Raw genomic sequence first — 20,172 nt, 5'->3', positions numbered from 1 at the left:
TTGAGCATTGTTGAACATTTGAAAAACAAACAATTAGTAGAAAAGCCCCTCTAAATTTTCCCTGTATTTACATTATGTGAAACATTGCTTATTATTAAGAAAACAATACCTAGGAAATCAAGAAGTCAACTTCTATGAAACTTTGTTAATTAGTTAAAAATTATATTTGAAAAAGCATTTCAAACATTGAAAAATATATTCAAGCAAACTGAATTATCATGCTGCAATGAATAACAACATGAATACATATGTATTCATATTTGAAACAGGTACATGAATAAATGAACATATATAATTCGAAATTGATACCTAGAATACAAAATATATGAAGGTTATAACATTGTGCCAATGCATCAGTAAACTTTCCCTGATCTGTTCTTGTCATGTCCTTGTTTTCTCCCAGTTGGTGTCTGCTCTCAGTCCCCCATCTGTACACCTTCTAGACTTTTTATTCCCACCCCAAATTGATCTTTGCTTCTCTGCCAGAACCTCTAGTGTGGACAGACTATTTTGCCATCCCATTTAATAGTATTCTTCTGTGCATATCTGACAAGTTCAAGAGGGCTCCTTAACTCCTCATTCTCTTGAGGAATTGGAATAAGGTCCGTTTTGGCTCCTTATCTGCTACTTTAATCTAGAGCCTGATTTATTTACCTTGGCAAACAGATTACTCTGTCAGAACAGTCACAGGGATCCCATCCGCTGAAATATAAATCCCATAGCATATAATGGTATTTATATTTCGGCAGACGGGATATCCGTCACCGCTGTGTAACCTGTCCGCCAAGATCTAAATAAGGCCCCTTGTCTTTACCTTCACCTACTGACTTGCTGAAGAGAAATAATGCTAACTATAACACCTGAATATCAACAGTAAATTGCATAGCCCCATTAAGTATATGTAGTAGACCTTTTACTCACTACCATTCCTATGTGATTCTTAGAGTTTATCCATTTGTATCTCTTCCTTGAGTGACTTTACAACTTGTACATTTGCAATTTTTTCTGTTTGTATCTCTTCCTTGTGTGACTTTACAACTTGTACATTTGCAATTTTTTCTGTTTGTATCTTTTATGTAACTCATGTAATCCTAAGTCCTTATGTATCGCAACTGGTTCTTTTGTAAAGCGCTCTGACACCTTCGGGTAATGTTCGCGCTATATAAAATCGCATTAAATAAATAAATAAAAACGCTCTGCTCCCTAATGTACAGAAATTGCTTCATATAAATGCCGTTACACAGTCTTGGAAAGGAAATGGCATACTAATTACAACAGCGATGCTAAAGATGTGTACCTGCCCTCAATTAAATCTTACAAAGCTATTCTACTTAAACACTTAAAACGTTAGTTATCCTACAAAGCAGCCCATATCTCCACTGCCAACAAAACATCCAAGGCATTTTTTATAATAGCCGTATATGTTCCCCTGCTTGCCTAACAACAAATGGTCTTCACACTCAGGACCTCTTCAATTTGTGGATTTCTTCTGTGATGAAATAGAATATGTTGATGCCTCCTTTACAGCTACCATTTCCTCTTTTGACCATGGTCATGACATACCCTCTTCTACACTCTCCAACCTCACCCCATTGACAAAATTGCGAAGTTAAGTAAGTCCAAATTCCAGGTCCCCTAAGCATGCCTGCCCCATATCCATATCCATTTTATCTTGTACTCTTGTACTCTAGATCCCCCCTTTTCAGTTGTCACCCACCTATGTCATCTATCCATTGTATCTACTTTTGTCCCAAGAACGTGACAGTAACCTTTGATCATGTCTCTATTAAAAAAAGTTTGTTCTCTCCACTATCAGCAACTTCTACTCTATTTCTTACCTGCATTTCACTTCCAAACTGAGCTTGCTGAGTACTCTTAAGCAAATCTTTGTCTTGACAGATTCCAATCTGAGTTTTGCCCTCTGCATAGAAAGGAATCTGGCCATCTTGCTATATTAAGTGTGTTTTGATCAGGGAGGCAGGAATGCCCTGAAACTCCTTGATCTCGCTGCAGCTTTTGGTACAGTACTCCACCCTTCTATTGTAATTTGCCTTGCTGCTAATGGCATTTTGGACTCCACTGTTCTTTGGTTAAAATATTTTCTCAACAAGATGTTAATGTGGCACCTTTTTAATCTTCTTTCAAACCACTCAAGTGTGGAATTCCACAGCACTCTTCAAGTAATGCCCTTAATGATCAATACTTTACTCCAACGGCTGCTCTCCTTCCCTGTTGATGCGCACTGATGACACCCAACTCATTATTAGCATGGACGACAATCAAGGGTTTACTTAGTCGATCTTCTACAACTGTTAATCTTAGGTAGCAAAGTGGATGGAATAGAACTCTCTCAAATTGAACTCAGATAAAAATAAGTCTCTTATTATCAATGAAACCCTCACTTCATAGTACCTTAACTGATGACCATCTGATCCTAATGACCTTCCCACCCAACCCCCAGCTTCATCTTTGATACTGACCTTTCCTTTCTCTTCTCAAATCATCCACACCATGTCCAACTTGGTCTTCCGACTTTGGATTTTTCAGCAGTTCATTCCCATACTTGGACACTTGCAAAACTGTGATACATGTGTTCCTGTGCATTTTCTGTCCAGACTCAAAACTGTTTGCAGCTACCCTCCTTATCCCAGCCATCCCTTGACACTCATCAATATCTAGTAATCAGGCTAATTTACATTGACATACTTTCATATTTTGGCCTCTCTTTAAGTCTTTTTGTTTTAGTTTACAGGATCGTCTATCGATCTGGCACTGTGAGAAATCGGGTTACTGGTAGAGGGGGGGTGGACCTCTACTCAAGCAGCAACCACAATCCTTGTCAGGGTGATGCACAAACAAACTCCAAGTTAACCTGTGCTCAACCCTCTGGTAGGTTGACACAGAGCAGTCAGGCTTAACTTAGGGGCAATGTGTAAATTATTTATGCAATACTTCAAACAGTAATACATTGAAAACATAACACAAGAAAATCTGCCACTAATTTAGAAACATATGGGCCAGATGCATCAAGCTAAAAACCGGTCGCAAATGGGCAGATTCTCAGAATCTGCCCCTTTGCGACCGGTATTTTTGCATTTGGGATGCATCATCCCAAATGCAAAAATCGCTAATAGAGAATTCGCTAAATTGCGATTGTTTGCATTTAAGGAATCTCAAATTGAGATTCCTTATATGCAATGCATGAAAGTTTCGAAAATAGCGAATTCGCTAATAGGGCACGCAAATTACCACGAAGTACAACTTCATGGTAATTTGCAAAAACTTTGAAAAATGCACTTTTGTGCATATTTCAAAGTTTCATGTTGCGCACACACATGCCCTAAGGGCATGTGTGTGCGCAACATATGTGCACAGATCAAAATCATGGGTGCAACAGGGTGTCCTTTGGACACCCCTGCACCCTTGAACTCGCAATCTCAATTTGCAAATCGCTAATAGCGATTCGCAAATTGAGATTGTCTTCCCATTAATTCCTATGGGCCTCTGGGCCCATAGGAATGAATGGGGAGGTATTCATTAATTGCGACTCGCAATTTGCGAGCCGCAATTAAGGAATTCGAAGGAATCGCTATTTTTGTAGTGATTGCTTGATGCATTCCATTTTGCTATTCCTTATTAGCGATTCCTTATTTTTCGCTAATAAGGATTCGCAAAATGGATGCTTGATGCATCTGGCCCATAGAGTAAATAAAGAATTTGACACCAAAAATGACGAAAATCCTATCAGTAGAATCGGAGTTATACATTTTTATAGATTTATGTGAGAATAGTGCCAAAAGCCCAAAGCACCACTCGTGGCTATCTAGTTGTGCAAGACTGGGGAAAAGTTAAATGTTCAGGCCAACCGCGGGCCAGATACAGGGACTAGGTTAGTACAGCTGAAAGGTTACCTTCTTAGTTCAGGACAAAGAGTCCCGCTGGTGGTGGCGGGGGGCTGAGAGGAGCAGGGAGAGCATCGTGGACGGTCGTTGATGTAGCGCCCGTTGTTTGAACATGAAATATCTTTGAAAACCAAGAGGCGTTTGGCAAAAGAGGAACAGTTCATTGAATTAAACATTGCAGCATGGAGATCATTTACAGGCACAGGGTCTGAGGACTGTCTCAATTGACAATTGATCTGAGACGCTGTTATATACAGTTCATTGTATGCCATAAACGTTTTCTGATGATCCTTGTATGGTAAGGAATGTAAGTTGCTGCCTTTGGAGTCATAAATTAATTGTTCGATGGATATTCCAGGTGGGCCTTGACCTTATGTGGACACATTGTGGACAGTGGGTAACGTGCCCAGATGTCTACCATGGGATTTTGCGTGATCACCGTGTGCGCTGTGTTCTGATTGGCTATATCTCCTAACTTATGTGGCATCTGACTGTATGGTGTTTTAGGAGTGCACGTACCCACTCCAGCCATGTGTGCTGTATTGGGGCCAATCTCTTATTACTATTGTAGTGTTGCTGTGCTGATCTGTGGGATTGTTCTAAGGTTTCCTGTCCTTACGTTTGTCTATCGGCTACGTGCCACCACACCCAAGACCTGTCAGACAATAACCTCAGGCCTAGGTCTCAGTATTTGCCTGACTAAGTATTTGTGAGTTGGGGGTGGGCTAGTTCTGGTGCAGTTCCACCTCCCACTGGGTTAGGGGCCAAGTTGCCTAGTATAAGGAAATGCTTCTTTCTGTATGATCACCCTCAAAGTTTTAAACTGATGCTGCTAGTTTCTCAACTTTGAGAGTGCACTGTGGCCTACTAACCAGACTGCAGTGCCAGTGTTCAAACCCCTAACAAAACGTATGTCAAATTGCCTAACCCCAGCTGACATTAGCTGACTTAACTTGTACGTCACTAGTATATGGTACCAAGGATACAGAGGGCATGTAACATGTAAGACATAGTGTGCCCCAATGGCTACAGCACTTACTGTTCCACCCTGTATGTGACAAAATACATTTCTCTCAGCCTGCCACTGCAGCCTGGAAGACCATTTTAAACTGCTAGTTCGACTTTGCAATTCCAACCAATGGCAAAGTCCTGACTTCCCTTTGCAATATAAGTAAGTCTACCCTAAGGAGGGCCAAGGGAGCACTAAGAAAGGGGGCTGTATATTATTAAGTGGGACATATACTTTTATGCGTCCTGACAGCAAAACTTCAAAATTTTTCATTTTTGCTGTGGAAAAGTTAGTAGCCCCATTGGCTAACACAGAGTTTTGGGCTGACCTCTCATCCTGGCTAAATTCTGAGCGGAACTACTAAAATTAGTTTTTCAAGGTATCAAATTAAATGTGGTATTAAACCTGACTGGATGCCCAAGTCGAATTTAATTTCACTTTTAAGGTATTTTTAGAAAGCTGCCACTCTGTTTCCCAGTTTGTCCAGTAACCTTGCACAGTTGCTGGCCACTAGACAGCCTTCTGTCAACCAAGGGAATAGCATGAATAACGCCAAGGCCTAGAAACAATAGAAGCTTGCTACAGGGAGAGGTGTTACTCAGGGTGTTGGCCCAAAAGGCGAGCTCCAATCGCAAAGCCACCTTTGGTGGGTGAATGGTACTCACTCCTGAAGGGTAGTCCTTTTGTTCAGGTAGATAGGCTGGCTGCGGGAACAGAGAGGGGAGACTAGTCCCCAAACATGGGTGGGCTACCAAGCTTCTAACATCCAAGAAAGGGTTCATACATCTTGGGAGTGGGCAGAATAGTGCGCTCTGGGATTGCTAGATGGCACACATAGTCAGAAGGCTTCACAAGGCTAAAGGGATCCTTGTAGCGTATAGGCTAGTGTCTGCATCATTCACCAGGGTAATTTCTGGGCATAAGGATGGCACTCTGAACCTCAGAGCAGGATGGAACTAGAAAAAGGACCAAATATGGACTACCCTTACTGACCCCTGGGCCAGGCAAAAGAGGCTGCACCATCTGCTGGACTGCACCTACCATACCTTGGGCTAGCAAAGAGAGAACTGTGCCTGTGACTCCTGGCTCGGGGAAACGTCGCTCCCAACCTCATATTAAATAAGTGACTTCAAGGGTCAGTTGACTGACTCCCTGGAACTGGCACCAAGGCATTTAAAGCTGAAGAAGCCCATTAAGGCAAGTCAGTAGCTACTTTATGCGAATCACCACTAACCGCACCTGTGGTGCCCCAAGAGACTTATCCTTCACAGCCAAAAGTTGCACCCGAGCCACCTTGACCCGGGAGTGTCAGCTGGCTCCAGTTTGGTCACCAAAGGATACCGCTTGGCCCACTGTGTACAGAGATCGTTAACCCAGTCACAGCTGGCCGTCTTTTGGTTCAAAGGGGACTTTGAGGGACACAACCCCTGTGGCAAAGTCTCCCACCTTACCCATGGACTGAGGAATAACTGTAAGGACACCCCGTTTACCGCACAAATCTGAGATTATCTTTCATCATCTTGCATCCTCAGCATGAGGACCAATCCATTAAAGTCTATGGCTGTCTGATGTAAAGTGTGGAATTGGACTTGAGACTGTTTTGGTGACCAGGTAACGGTCTAAATCAATCAATCAATCAATCAAACGGATTTGTTGAGTGCTGCTTATCAACAGTAAGGGTATCAAGGTCTTGAGGGGGATGCTGCTGCTTGGAGGGGTCAGTAAAACAGCCTTTTCTTTAAGCCATTCCTGAATTCCTGCTTGGGTGAGAGGTGTCCGGAGATAAAGGGGGAGACTGTTCCAGGTCTTAGTGGCCAGGTGGGAGAAAGTGCGGCTCCCCTCCTGCTTCGGTGGGCGTGGGAGGTGGAGCACAGTTAGTTGAGGCATTGGTGGAAGTTTACCGTATGATTAAGGTAGCCTGGTCCTACATTGTGCAGGGCTTAGTAGGCTTGGGTTTGCATCTTGAACTGGCACCTTTCGTAGGTGGGAGCCAGTGAAGAGTTCTGAGGAGAGGGGTCATGTGGGCCCTCCTCAGGAGGTCGAGCAAGAGCCTTGCTGCTGTGTTCTGAATGGCCTGAAGTTGTTAGAGCAGCTGTGCGGTGATACCCACATATAGGGTATTGCCGTAGTCCAGACAGCTGATGGTGATGGCCAGGGTGACAGTACTTCTGGTGCTGATTATAATTCACTTGAACATTTTCCAGAGTATGCGGAGAGTGAGGAAGCAGGCTGAGGACAATGCATTTATCTGTTTCCTCATGGTGAGCTTGCTGTTGAGTATGATGCTGAAGTTCCTTGCATGTTCTCTGGGTGTGGGTGCAGGGCCAAGTTCTACTGGCCATCAGGAGTTGTCCCTCAGGGATGTGTTGCTCCTGAAGATGAGTACCTCTGTTTTGTTGGTGTTGAGTTTGAGGCCGTTGTTTTGCATCCAACTGGTTATACTGGTCATGTACATGTGGAAGTTGACTTTGGTGTTTGTGGGGCCCACTGATAGGGACAGGATGAGTTTAGTGTCTTCAGCGTATGAGCTGATGTTCATACCTTAGGTTCTGATCAGGTTGGCCAGAGAGGCCATGTGTGTGTTGAATAGGGTGTGGCTGAGTGAGGACCCTTAGGGAATGCCGCAGATGGTATTTTATGCACCGAGGTGTAGGGTAGAAGGAGGCGCTCCTGGTTTTCTAGTGAGGAAGGATGCGATCCAGTTGAGGAAATTCCCTTGGATCCCTATCTGGTGGAGTCCTTTTAGGAGGGCATAGTGCGACACTATATCGAAGGCTCCTGAGAGATCAAGGAGGATCAGGGCTGTGGTCTCTCCCCGGTTTAGGAGAGATCTGTTATTATCAGTGTCAGTGATCAGGGATTTATGCTCTGATTTGAGCAGAAACTAAATTATGATAGGTCCAGAAAGTTGTTGTTCTCAAGGTGGTTGGTGAGTTGATGGATGAGAGCTTTTTCCATCAATAAAAGCTCAGCGGCATAGGCACATCGGTCATAGAGGGATGAGCACATTATCATATTATGTTTACAAGTCTTCAAGTTATGCAAAGAATAAGACATGATATGCTCGCACAAAGTTGACGGAACTGTAATGCTCCTGCCCTGATGCAGTCTCCAGGGCTGTCCATGAGAACCAGCACTCTGGACTCTCAACTGTCCACATGGTTCAGGGCTGACCCTCCATCTTGAGCTCGCAAACAGATGGTTAACCCATCCCTATATAGATTGCCGAGTGTCTGGATGTCGGCCTCCTGCCACTCCGTGAACATGGAGGTTGTGAGCACTCCCTCACCACTAGGCGAGGCCTCCAATGGTATAGCAGGCACATAAGGAACCGTGCTACGGGTAAGGTACAAGGTTCTCCGGTAGCACTTGTATGCCACCGCCAGGAGGAGCGGGGTTGAACGCTCAGTCGCTGCTATGGGATGGAAAACGTAGTTATACGCTCTAGTGAGTATGGCGGCATTACCGTGGCTGTATCATCTCTACCTCTATCCGCCAACCAGCGGGCAACCCATTGTAGCTGCGCAGCTAGGTAGCAGTACTCAAAGCAAGGGTCAGCCAGGCCCCCCTGATCCGTTGGCAGGAATAGCTTCGCCAGCGCCAGTCTATGCCTAGAGGTGCCCCTGATAAAGTCCTGCAGTATCCTATCATGCATGTTAAAAAAGGAAGCAGGGATAAATAACGGTAAGTTGGCAAAGTAGTACAGGAGGCAGGGGAGCATAACCATTTTAGCAAGTACCACCCTGCCCGTGGTCGTCAGCGGGAGCGTGCTCCAAAAGCGTATCTGGGACCTGAGCGCTGTGACCGCCCTCCCAAGATTCCCGTAAAGCCATAAAAACCTGGCTATTTAATCAGTAATTCTCGGTTTTCTGGGTCATGTGGCTCTTGTTTTCCGTTAGGGCCGGGAAACCCTTTTTGGGTAGTTGTCGCGCTCTACAAGCTTAATAAATAAATAAATAAAATAAAACAGTAGTGGGGATAGAAGGCACCCCTGTCGGGTGCCTCGGTCTACCGCTACTGCCTCTGAGATGTGACAGCCCAAGCGCACTCAGACAACAGGGTTCCTGTCTAAGAGGCTAGCCATGTGGAGGAATCCCATGTCTAGCCCATAGCGCAGCAGCACTGCCGATAGGTAGCCCCATTCCAGGCAATCAAACGCCTTCTCCAGGTCTAATATCAGGCACCCTGCCCTAGGCCACTCCCGCGAGGCCTCAGTCGCCACCCTGAAGTATCTCCTGAGGTTCAATGATGTAGATCTCGCTGTTACAAACCAGTTCTGTTCAGTGTGTATTAAGTGGGGGACCACCGGCGCCAACCGTTCCGCTAGCACCTTACCGAAGACCTTATAGTCCATGTTGAGCATCGCCAGGGGCCGATATGAGCCCAGAGCCATAGGATCCCTGTCCAGTTTAGGAGGGGAAACCAGAAACGCCTCCCGCATAGAGGGGGCAACGATCCGTCCTCTACCGCTGTAGTGTACAACTTGTGAAGTAACAGTGCCAGGGTTTCCCTATACGCTTTATAGTATTCGGCGGGCAGGCCATCCGGCCCCGGAGTCTTCCCAGATGCCATGGACTAGATTGCCTCCCTGACTTGTTCCAATGAGAGGGGCGCACCAAGTGCCCCCCCCCCTGTCTCTCATAGGTCGTAGGTAATGGGACAGAGTCCAGGAACCCCTCCAAGATGTGCCTGGGGCCAACGCCCTGGGCTCTGTACAGCTGCGCATAGTGATCAGTCAGGGCACGGTGTATTTCACACTGCGTGTACACCATCTCTCCCCCCGCTGTGACCGCCCTCCCAAGATTCCCGTAAAGCCATAAAAACCTGGCTATTTAATCAGTAATTCTCGGTTTTCTGGGTCATGTGGCTCTTGTTTTCCGTTAGGGCCGGGAAACCCTTTTTGGGTAGTTGTCGCGCTCTACAAGCTTAATAAATAAATAAATAAAATGCCGATAGGTAGCCCCATTCCAGGCAATCAAACGCCTTCTCCAGGTCTAATATCAGGCACCCTGCCCTAGGCCACTCCCGCGAGGCCTCAGTCGCCACCCTGAAGTATCTCCTGAGGTTCAATGATGTAGATCTCGCTGTTACAAACCAGTTCTGTTCAGTGTGTATTAAGTGGGGGACCACCGGCGCCAACCGTTCCGCTAGCACCTTACCGAAGACCTTATAGTCCATGTTGAGCATCGCCAGGGGCCGATATGAGCCCAGAGCCATAGGATCCCTGTCCAGTTTAGGAGGGGAAACCAGAAACGCCTCCCGCATAGAGGGGGCAACGATCCGTCCTCTACCGCTGTAGTGTACAACTTGTGAAGTAACAGTGCCAGGGTTTCCCTATACGCTTTATAGTATTCGGCGGGCAGGCCATCCGGCCCCGGAGTCTTCCCAGATGCCATGGACTAGATTGCCTCCCTGACTTGTTCCAATGAGAGGGGCGCACCAAGTGCCCCCCCCCCCCTGTCTCTCATAGGTCATAGGTAATGGGACAGAGTCCAGGAACCCCTCCAAGATGTGCCTGGGGCCAACGCCCTGGGCTCTGTACAGCTGCGCATAGTGATCAGTCAGGGCACGGTGTATTTCACACTGCGTGTACACCATCTCTCCCCCTGCTGTACGGAGAGCTCCTTTAGGGACACTGCGCTCCTCCTGCTGTATCAACCAGGCCAGTAGCCGGCCTGCTCTGTCTGCCTTGGCATGGGTTCTGGCCGTGTGCGCTGCATAGTTGTGACACCTCAATCTCTCCAAAAGCGTCGCGTGCCTGGCGCGGAGGTCTACCAGTCTGCGTGAGTGCCCGCCCTCACCCTCTCCTTCCCACTCATATTGTAAGAGCTCAGCCTCCAGGCATGTCAGAGAGGCGGACAGCATTCTACGTATGTTCCATGTGACCCCCATACAGTACCCCCTGACAGCCACTTTGTGCGCATCCCACTCTACCATGGCATTGCTCGCAGTCCCTTAGTTGACATCAAAGTATGCGAGGATGGCTGTGCCCAGCGACGAGCGAAACTCCGAACCCTCCAGCGCAACAAGTCTGAGTTGCTTTTTTTTGGGTGTGTTCCTGATCCATGTTGGAAATCGTGGTGGCCGCAGGGCATGTTCCCTCCTGAGAAAGAATCGACGCTAGCCAAAAATCTTGGTGTGATTTGTGATGTCGACCTTTCTTTTAGAACCCAGATCAATGGACTATCGGGGAAATGTTTCGGCATCCTGAGGATGCTCAGAAAATTTCTCCCGATGCTATCCCTACAATACAAAAAAATCGTGGTTCAGGCATTGATCGGATCGCGACTCGATTACGCTAACGCCTTGTATGTGGGATTGCCGAAATATCTGTTGGCCAGACTACAAATAGTTCAGAATTCGGCGGCAAGAGCCATTTTTGGCCTTCCACGTAGAGCTAGAGCCTCCAATTTGCTCAAAGAGTTACACTGGCTCCCCATCTCAAAAAGAATCGTCTTTAAGACCCTGACTTTGGCGTTTAAGGCCCTTCACTCTGTAGGCCCTAACTACATTAGGAAGCGAATGGCTTTTTATGCGCCCAGGAGAATGCTGCGATCGGCCACTTCAGCTACGATCGTTGTCCCGCCTATCAAACGTGCTCGGATGGGAGGACGGTCTTTCTGCTATCTGGCGGCCCTCCACTGGAATGGGCTCCCGATTTCTTTGCGGAAAGCTAACAGTCTCCTCATCTTTAGAAAGGAGCTGAAGACTTGGCTCTTTTCTGCCTGACCTCTGCGACCACTTGTGAGCTGCTGTTGGTTGTTCTTCTGGATTTAGGTCTCTTTGCTAAAGCGCCGGGACACCCTCTGGGGTAGCCGTGCGCTATAAAAGAGATCGTACATAACATAACATAACATAACATAACATAACATAACATAACAGGCTGTAGCCTCCACGTAGGGACAGGCGGGCAGTCCGCCTTCCAGGTAAGCTGAAACCACAGAGGGTTATGGTCGGAGTGGGTTCTCCCCAGGTACTCTGATTTTGCAGTAAGCGGGAGCAGGGATTGGGAGCCCACTATCCTATCCAACCGGACATGCAAATCGTGGACTGCGGAATAGTAAGAATAGATCCTGTCTACTGGATGCTGTACGCGCCACAGATCCTGTACCGCCTATTGCGATAGCCAGTCCTGAAACGTTTGCGCATTGGATGCTACCGCTGCAGCTCGGAGGGGGGGAAAAGACCGGTCCAGATGTACATATAGCACAATATTGAATCCCCCGCCAATCAGCCAGCATAAGGGTGGAGGACATGGGTCAACTGTGCGAGGAAGGAGGGTTGGTCTACGTTCGGGGCATAAAGTGATCCTAGGAGTACCTCTTGACTGTTCAGCTGCCCCCGCACTAGGGAATACCTGCCCTCCCGGTCCACCCTCGTTTCCTCACATATGAAGGGGATGCCTGCCCTTACTCATATCAGGGTTCTGCGCGCAAGCGCCGAGAAGACTGTACCAGATATTTGCCCCCTCCGACGCCTGCGGAGTTTGTCAAGTTTTATCTAAGTCATGTGGGTCCTGCAGGAGGGCAATCCCTACCGCATGCCACTGTAGGTAGGAAAAGACAGAGTAGCGTTTCGATGGTGTGTGCATACCACGTATGTTCCAAGTCACAATGTTAGTGTGCGTCATATGTCTGGATGTGTCATGTCAGCGCAGGGCAGAGGGATTATCTCGGGGGGGCCGGAGGTACTGTCCAAGGGGAACATATAAATGTGCCGCAACTTAAACATAACAACAACTGCAAACAATGCAACTGATGGGGCGAATCCCCGAAAGGGAATACCTCCAAATCTCAAGGTAAACCACTGATGGTGAAGTGCTAGTCCAGTGTAGTAGCTAGTGGGGTGTGTGTAATGTCAGCAACTAGTCTACACTAAGCCCCTGTCTCAAGACTCCCGTATTCACAAGAGGTGTTCAGTGAATCATAGGCTGGTCAATCGTGCAGGTTCGGTGTGGACCACAGCTGCAGGAGCCTGCAAATGCAACATCTGCGCAGCGCATCCCACCCTCTGGCTAGCAAGGCTAGCCTCAGAAATTCACATGTTTTACATCAGATTACAGCAAACGCTCCCAGCATATAGCATATTCCAACAGCGTGTGCGCAGGCATGCTAAGGAGATACGGCGTACAGAATACTCAGGGATGTGGGCCATAAAAGGGTGCCACGTTGCACCGCTCGATCACATGATCTGATCAGCCGTTTGAGGCGTCACTACTGGCATGTTCAGGTCTTCAGAGAACACGTGGATGGGGACAACAAACCACTGAGGTCACTACGTGCATGGGTCTCCAGGCGGCTATTGTTGTTCGCTGTCCCAAGAGTCGCCACTGCCTCAAGAGCTTTCTGTCGTTCCATTCTTTTCTTTTCTGGACTAGCCACAACTGGGCCGAGGCCCGTGTCCCGGTGAGCCCCTCGTCGTCTGCTTCGCCTCGATCTCCTCTCCTGCCAGCCATTTTCCTCTGGGCCTGTGGGTCTCGTTCCTTTCCACTGCCCCGTCTCCTCCAGCCAGTCCTAAACGTCCGATGGGGCATCAAAGAAGCGGGTACCCTCCTTCGAAACCACGTGGAGGCGACAGGGGAATAACAGGAAGTAAGGCAACTCTAGCTCCCTCAATTGGCTTTTCACTGCCATGTAGGTGCTCCTCCATCTCTGAACCTCTGCTGTATAGTCTGGGAAGAAAATCACCCGACTATTTCCCACAGTGAGGTGGCCTAGGTTCCTGGTCTCACTGAGCACCACGCAACGATCCTGATAGTTAAGGAGTTTGAAGAGGAACGGGCTGAGCCCCTGGTCTGGGTTTTTGCCCTCCTCGCCTCCGGAAGGCCTACCACGCGGATATTGTTGCGCTGAGAGAGCCCTTCCGCAACCTCTATGCGATCTTCGAGTATGTGGATCCGGTCAATCATGTCCTGAAGCGCAATATTGTGGTTTTGCACCACAGGCTGGATCTCTTGAAGAGTCTGGCTTTGCAAGGCAATCGATTCCGCTAGCTTACGATGGTCGGTATGGATGAGAGTGAAATCCGCCGTGACTTTGGCAATCCGTGCCTCTAGTGACACTTTTGTTTGCTCCAGGAAAATAGAATGCATTTTTTGTGTTCTGGATGGCTAATAACCCCAACAAACATTGCTGTGGAAGAAGCAATGGTCACGATAACCGCTGACAGACGTCTACCACTCCGTGCCAGATGGTGCAAAGTTGCCCCACACCTCGGACTATGGGCAGATTGGGACAGGTATATCCGGCTCAATTAAATTGGCATGAGGTGGGGACGATGTAGGAAAATGTAATGGATTGTAAATTTAGTATTTCCCAAGATCCTCCTGACCATTTTACACGCCTGAGCCTAGTCCTTATCCATCACTGGAGTACCTATGTCAGCATCCCAGGAGAGCTGTGCTTTAAAAATGGACTTGGACCAGGGCCTTTTACATCAGGGTTACCAAATGTCACCCTCAACCAGTCCACAAGCGGGCCCATTTATGAGATTTTGATGTAGGGAAGCGCAGCAGGCCTTTTCCTCTTTCTATGTGTGCTGCAGAATGCAGCACACATGGGCTACTGCCATCCGCATTGCTGCGCATTTGCGTCATGCACCTTCACACTTTCCTGTTGCCAATTTTCTGAACCACCATCGATTCGTGTGGAGGTGCTCCTGTCTTCGCCATACTGCTGCAGCGATGGCCTGTGGCCACGAGGCATCGCTGCACTCTCTCCCGGCGAGGCTAAAGTGTTTCTAGAGGGTTGCGTCACCGCTCCATCGACCTTCTCCTGGTCACTCCCTTTTGCGTGCTGATGGCTGTGCTCTTCTTTCTTCTGGGGGTTCCAGTTTGCTGTCCTCATCCGCTTTGGGTAGCATGGGCACAACTGTCTCTGTGTGGAATTGCTGCTCTCCTGGCGCGTTCCTTGCGCTTCTGGGACATTCCTGCGCCGTCCTCTTTTATCCTTAAAGGCTGTGTGGTGACTTGGAGCAGTCCTAGCTTGGCTAATTAACATCTGGAAATGCTCAACAACATTCGAGCAGCGGCATTCTGAACAACTTGTAGTCTTTTTACGACATATTTGGGTGATCCCAGAAAAAGGGAGTTGCCATAGTCCAGTCTCGATGTAACCAGGGCCTGAACTATGGTTCTCCTTGCATCCTCTGGGAGCAAAGATATGATTTTCCTAATCAGGCGTAACATTCCAAAACAAGGCCCGGACAGTTTATTAGCCTGGACCTCCATTGTTAGGTTCTGGTCCAACCATACGCCTAGATATTTAATGGCTGCCCTGGGAGGAGGCGAAGGCCCCCGGCTTGTTGGCCAGAAAATTTCCAATCGAGGATTAACGTTACTACCCAGAATCATAAGTTCTGTTTTATCTCCGCTTAACCTGAGCCTGCAACTTGACATCCATGATCTGATTTTTTCAAGGCAGGGGACAAGTTGACGGTGGTCTGAATTAAGAGAATCCGAGATTGAGAACACTAAGTGCGTGTCATCAGCATATGACATGATGGAGATGCCAAACTCCTGTATCAGATGAGCTAAAGTGCTGAGGTAGAGGTAGACATTAAATAACGTCGGGCTCAAAGAGGAACGATTCAGTGCTATGTTTGGGTCTAAACCCCATCTGGGACTGATGGATGACACTATTGTTTTCAAGAAAGGAGGAGATTGCAGTATTCACATGCTTTTCTGCGATTTTCCTCACTATCGGCAATAACGATATTGGGCGATAGTTTGATAGATCAGCGGGGTCCAGATCCATCAGTAGGGGGTTAATGGTGGCGTGTTTCCAATCTCTTGGAACTTTACCTTTTTCAAAGGAAAGGTTTATTAAATTGCATAGTTGGATAGGCATTGAACTTCCTCCCTGTGCACGAATATGCGGTGGGGCTGGGTCCCGTGGGGAGCCTGATTTAATTTCTTGAAGTAAAGCAGAGATGAGATCTATATTAACCGGTGGAATGGGCATGAGAGCCGGGCCAATTGGGTAATCTAGTTCCCTTTGTTCACATTGTGATTCTTCATGGCGCGATGCTCCTGGTGTCATCATTGGGTTTGGGGGAAGAGAGTTATAAATATTTTCTACTTTACTTTTAAAGAACGTGGCCAATTCATTGCATCTTTCTTTAGAATAGTGCGGGCTGATAGCTCCCTGCTTTACCGTATTGAGTCCTTTAACAATTTTAAAAAGCTCCTTAGAAGAGCTGGAGGCCTTTGCTATTTTTTCCTCAAAGAAAACAGCCTGCGCTTTCCTAATGCTCTTATGGTAGAGTTGTATTGCAGTTTTATAAGCTCTTTTTAATTCTGGGTCATATGATTTCCTCCAGTCTCGTTCCAATCTTTTGCAGCTTTGTTTTTGAGCTACCAGCATAGGTGAGAAGCAAGAGGTGTGTTCTGTCTTTTGTTCTTCTCCCAAGGGCATTAGGAGACGCAATAGAATATGGGCATGGTCAGTCCATGGCATCCATGTGGGATCTAATAACCTCAATCTCAAGTCATTTGAGAAAATGGGGTCCAAAAGATGACCTTTCTCATAGGTAGCCGACAATAACAGTTGCTCTAGTTGTAAGGCTTCCATGTCCGCTAAGCATCTCTAAAATATTAAAATCGCCTAGCATTGTAATGGCACTCTTCTCAACAAGCATGCTTGCTACTAATTACGGGACTGCATCCAGGAACTGGCCACAGGGTCCTAGGGGTCTGTAAATCAGTCCCCCTGAAAAGGAACTCGAGGCAGAGAGAGATATTCAGAAGCTAAGGGCCTCCGATTTTGCAATATTCTCGGGCATATTGTACGACCAAACTGTGCTCTATGAAGGATGGCTAAGCCTCCCCCTGTAGCTCCTACCCTATCCAAACGGGAAATTTCATATCCCTGTGGTAGGGTCTCTACTATTTCTGGTGCCGGACTTTCCCTAAGCCAGCTTTCGGTAAGAAACAAGACATCCAAATCTTTGTTTTCTATTAAAAAATGTAATTTCTACCACATGCTTTTGTAGAGATCTGCAGTTAATTAATCCCATTTTCACAACTTTACATTGAGGCAATTGGAAATTTGATCCATGACTGTGATGTACACTTGCTGTACCCATAAATACACACGCCGTGCAGCACAGTGATTGATCTGGATTCAGAGTATGTTTGCATAGTGGATGGACTACTGTATTTAGGGTTAAGAGCTCGGAGCTGGTATAAGTATAAAAGTTACCTGGAGGTGAGGTGACCTGGGCAGAGGTCCTGGCCCCTGGTTTCAGCTTCGCGCGGACATGCCCGGTTTAAATAGTGTCTGCCCCCTAATTCGGTGATGTACTAGACCGCCGACTCCAAGATGGCCGTTATTTAATGGCATGATGTTACGAAGTGAACCTCACTCCATATCAAGCAGCTCTAAAAGCTGTGGTGGACCGGGCAGTCACTTGTGAATTACTCAAACCCCAAACGATTTTCCAGGTATTAAAACACTGATGTGGCAATACATGTAGCAATAAATCAAATTAAAAAGAAGCGCTATTGCGCTGTGCAAAAAACGATAGCAGCAAAATAAAGGTCCTAATAACAGGTAAAAAACAATCTTGACTAGTGTGGCACGATCTCTGGCCAGGGAATAATCAAGTATAGCTGCCTCTACCTTATCATAAAGGATGACATGGTCTTGAAGAAAGTTGAGAGCTACTCCAAGAGTAGATGGCATGCTGAAAAAACTCTTTCCACAGAGTTAAGCTGTTTCAATCAAGTGTCTGAAGAACTATCTTTTGAGGATGGGATTTGCATCAGGACGGGTCTTTTTGTTTCTCCCACTAAGCTTAGACCGAAAATCATCAAAATTGCTCATGAGGGGCATTTAGGGATTCCCACCACTACCAAGAGTTGAGACAGGTTTACTGGTGAACGGGTATGGATTCTCAAGTTCTTAATGTGGTTGAGTCTCATCCTCAGTGTATGGTTTCTGATAAACATTGGAGGCTGACCAAGAATCCTTTACATCCGGTTCCTTTTCCTAACAGACCGTGGGAGAAAATTGCATTTGATTTTTCAGGGCCTTTTACCTTGTTGCCTGCCAACAAGAGATATTTGCTAGTGGCCATAGACTACTACTCAAAGTGGATTTACTATTCTTTGTTGAAGCAGCAAGTTCTTCTTCTGTTATTTGCTTCCTTGAGAACATTTTAAAGGTGGAGGGTCACTGAAATTGGTATGCATTTTGCCTTGATGCAGGCCTTTTTGTGGAAATTTGATCCAAACAATTTCCAGGTTGCTCTCTACACTCCAAGCTCCAATGGACATGTTCTCAAAGAGGGCATCCAAACTGCTCTAGCTGCCAATATTTGTGTGACTGATTTCTTGCAAGAAAAAGTTTGGGCCTACATTACCTCTCCTCATTCTACCACTAGTGTTACACGTTTCAAGTCTCTCAGGGGAAGGGAAGCTAACCCTAGAGTCATGCCTGATTAGTTTCCGACGTTTTCCGCAGGTCAGTCTTTAGCTGAGAGCACAAATGTGGAAAGCAGTGATCTAGGTGAGGAACAGAGTGGCTGCCAAGCAGTTAGCACAATAATTGCTGCATGATGGTAAGCACAAGGTCAAGGACACTCATTTTGCCATCAATGATTGGGTGCTCATTAAAAAACCATACAGAGTATGCAAAGGGGAGTCCAAATTCTCTCTTCCCATGTGCGTCATAAGGGTCAGCAAACCCTCTTTTATTCTAGAGGGGAGAGGATGATGGAACAAGGATGATGTCATTTGTCTACCCAAACAACAGGTTGATAATTTCAAACGTTTATGGAAACATAGGTGATGTGACGACTCAACGTTGGGTTATGACCTAGAGCTAAAGCCTGAACTAGTTATCATTTCATTGAACTCTGGCAATGATGCAGGTCAATTGGCTGCTTCTCAAGAGTTGAATGTTGTGCGTGATGAGATCGGCCAAGAGGGAACATTTTCTTCTCGTTACCTCAGAGATTGCCTGATTTTGTGCTTTCTTAGTTTTCTTTTGTGAAGGGGGAGGGTGATGTTGTATGCCTTCTTTTTGCTAAATGTGGTATGAATTTATTTTGTGCAGTGCTCTCTGGCTCGTGCCTCGCAAAAGGTCTGCTTTGTTTTGAACCTTTCCTTAGGTTCCCTGGGCCTCATTTATGAGGCCCTGCGTCAGTTTTGCGCTGCTGATGCGTCACTTTTGTGACGCATCGGCGGCGTAAAACATGCGCCTTGTTGCGCCATATTTAAAAAGTGACGCATCTAGGTGGATGCGTCACTTTTTAAACCCCTGCGCCACATTATACCTGTGTCAGGTATAATGTATGCAGAGGGGGCGTTCCACCGCAAAAAGCCTCGTAATAGTGACGCAGTGAAATCTATGAGATTTCACTGCGTCACTTTTAGGACGCTGTTGCGTCAAAATCTTGCGCCTGCCTCACAGCAGGCGTAAGACTGACGCAAGCCCCTTCAAGCCCCATGTGAAAGGACGCATTGCTGGAGTTGAGTCACTTTTGTGACACACTCCAGCAATGCGTCACTTTTGCACTTACAGATACGTCAGAAATACTGACATATCTGTAACTCCTTGCGACATGATGCGTCATACATTAAATATGACGCATCATTGGTGTCGCAAGGAGTGCGCAGTGAAAAGTGACGCATCGCTGTTTTCACGCAGCGATTCGTCACTTTTCATAAATATGGCCTCTTGTTGTCTGTCTCCATGGCTGCAGGTCTCTGTTCGGTCCGAGTGTTCTCGATCAGTCAGTTGACTGCTGATGTGGACTGAACAGGAGCTCACCGTCATGGGTGTGTTCCCTGACTGAATTAAATACTTCATTATACCAACCTACCTGATGTCCTTGGAGTCCTTTCATACCTACTACAAAGCGTTCGCTCCTGGAGCAATGTAATTTAGGCTCCACCCTTATACATCACAGAAATGCCATTATATATGTGCACTATACTTTATATTGCGCGCCTTAACTTTATTAACGTGTGTGAAGCATTTAAACGTATTACTGAAATGTATTCACTGTAAAAACTAGAGACTTATTTATGTGTGTGCTAATGTTCAATTTAAACATGAACCATGTATTCTTTATTCATGTTTTACAGGTACACTTCAAGCTATATCTGCATATGTAAACATGTATTCTTTTGCTCATGTTTTGCTGTTCTTTTAAAGTTGTGCATGTATAATGATGTATTCAAAGTGCTCATAAAATGCTCATTTAAGTTGGCCCGACTAAAGGCCTCAGTTGAACAGTATTTTACTTGCCAGCATG

General features: G+C 46.6%; 1 protein-coding gene across 2 annotated transcripts in view; it reads left to right on the top strand.

Moving 5' to 3' along the window:
* Positions 1 to 20,172, top strand: part of LOC144821810 (uncharacterized) — a 336,838-nt gene that overhangs the window by 143,956 nt on the left and 172,710 nt on the right. The gene's annotated exons all lie outside the window — the stretch shown is intronic.

This window comes from Lissotriton helveticus, chromosome 2_2, assembly GCF_964261635.1.
Source record: "Lissotriton helveticus chromosome 2_2, aLisHel1.1, whole genome shotgun sequence".
Taxonomy (NCBI): Eukaryota; Metazoa; Chordata; class Amphibia; order Caudata; family Salamandridae; genus Lissotriton; species Lissotriton helveticus.
The sequence above is the reverse complement of the archived record's forward strand: the minus strand, read 5'-3'. Positions and strand labels throughout refer to the sequence as shown.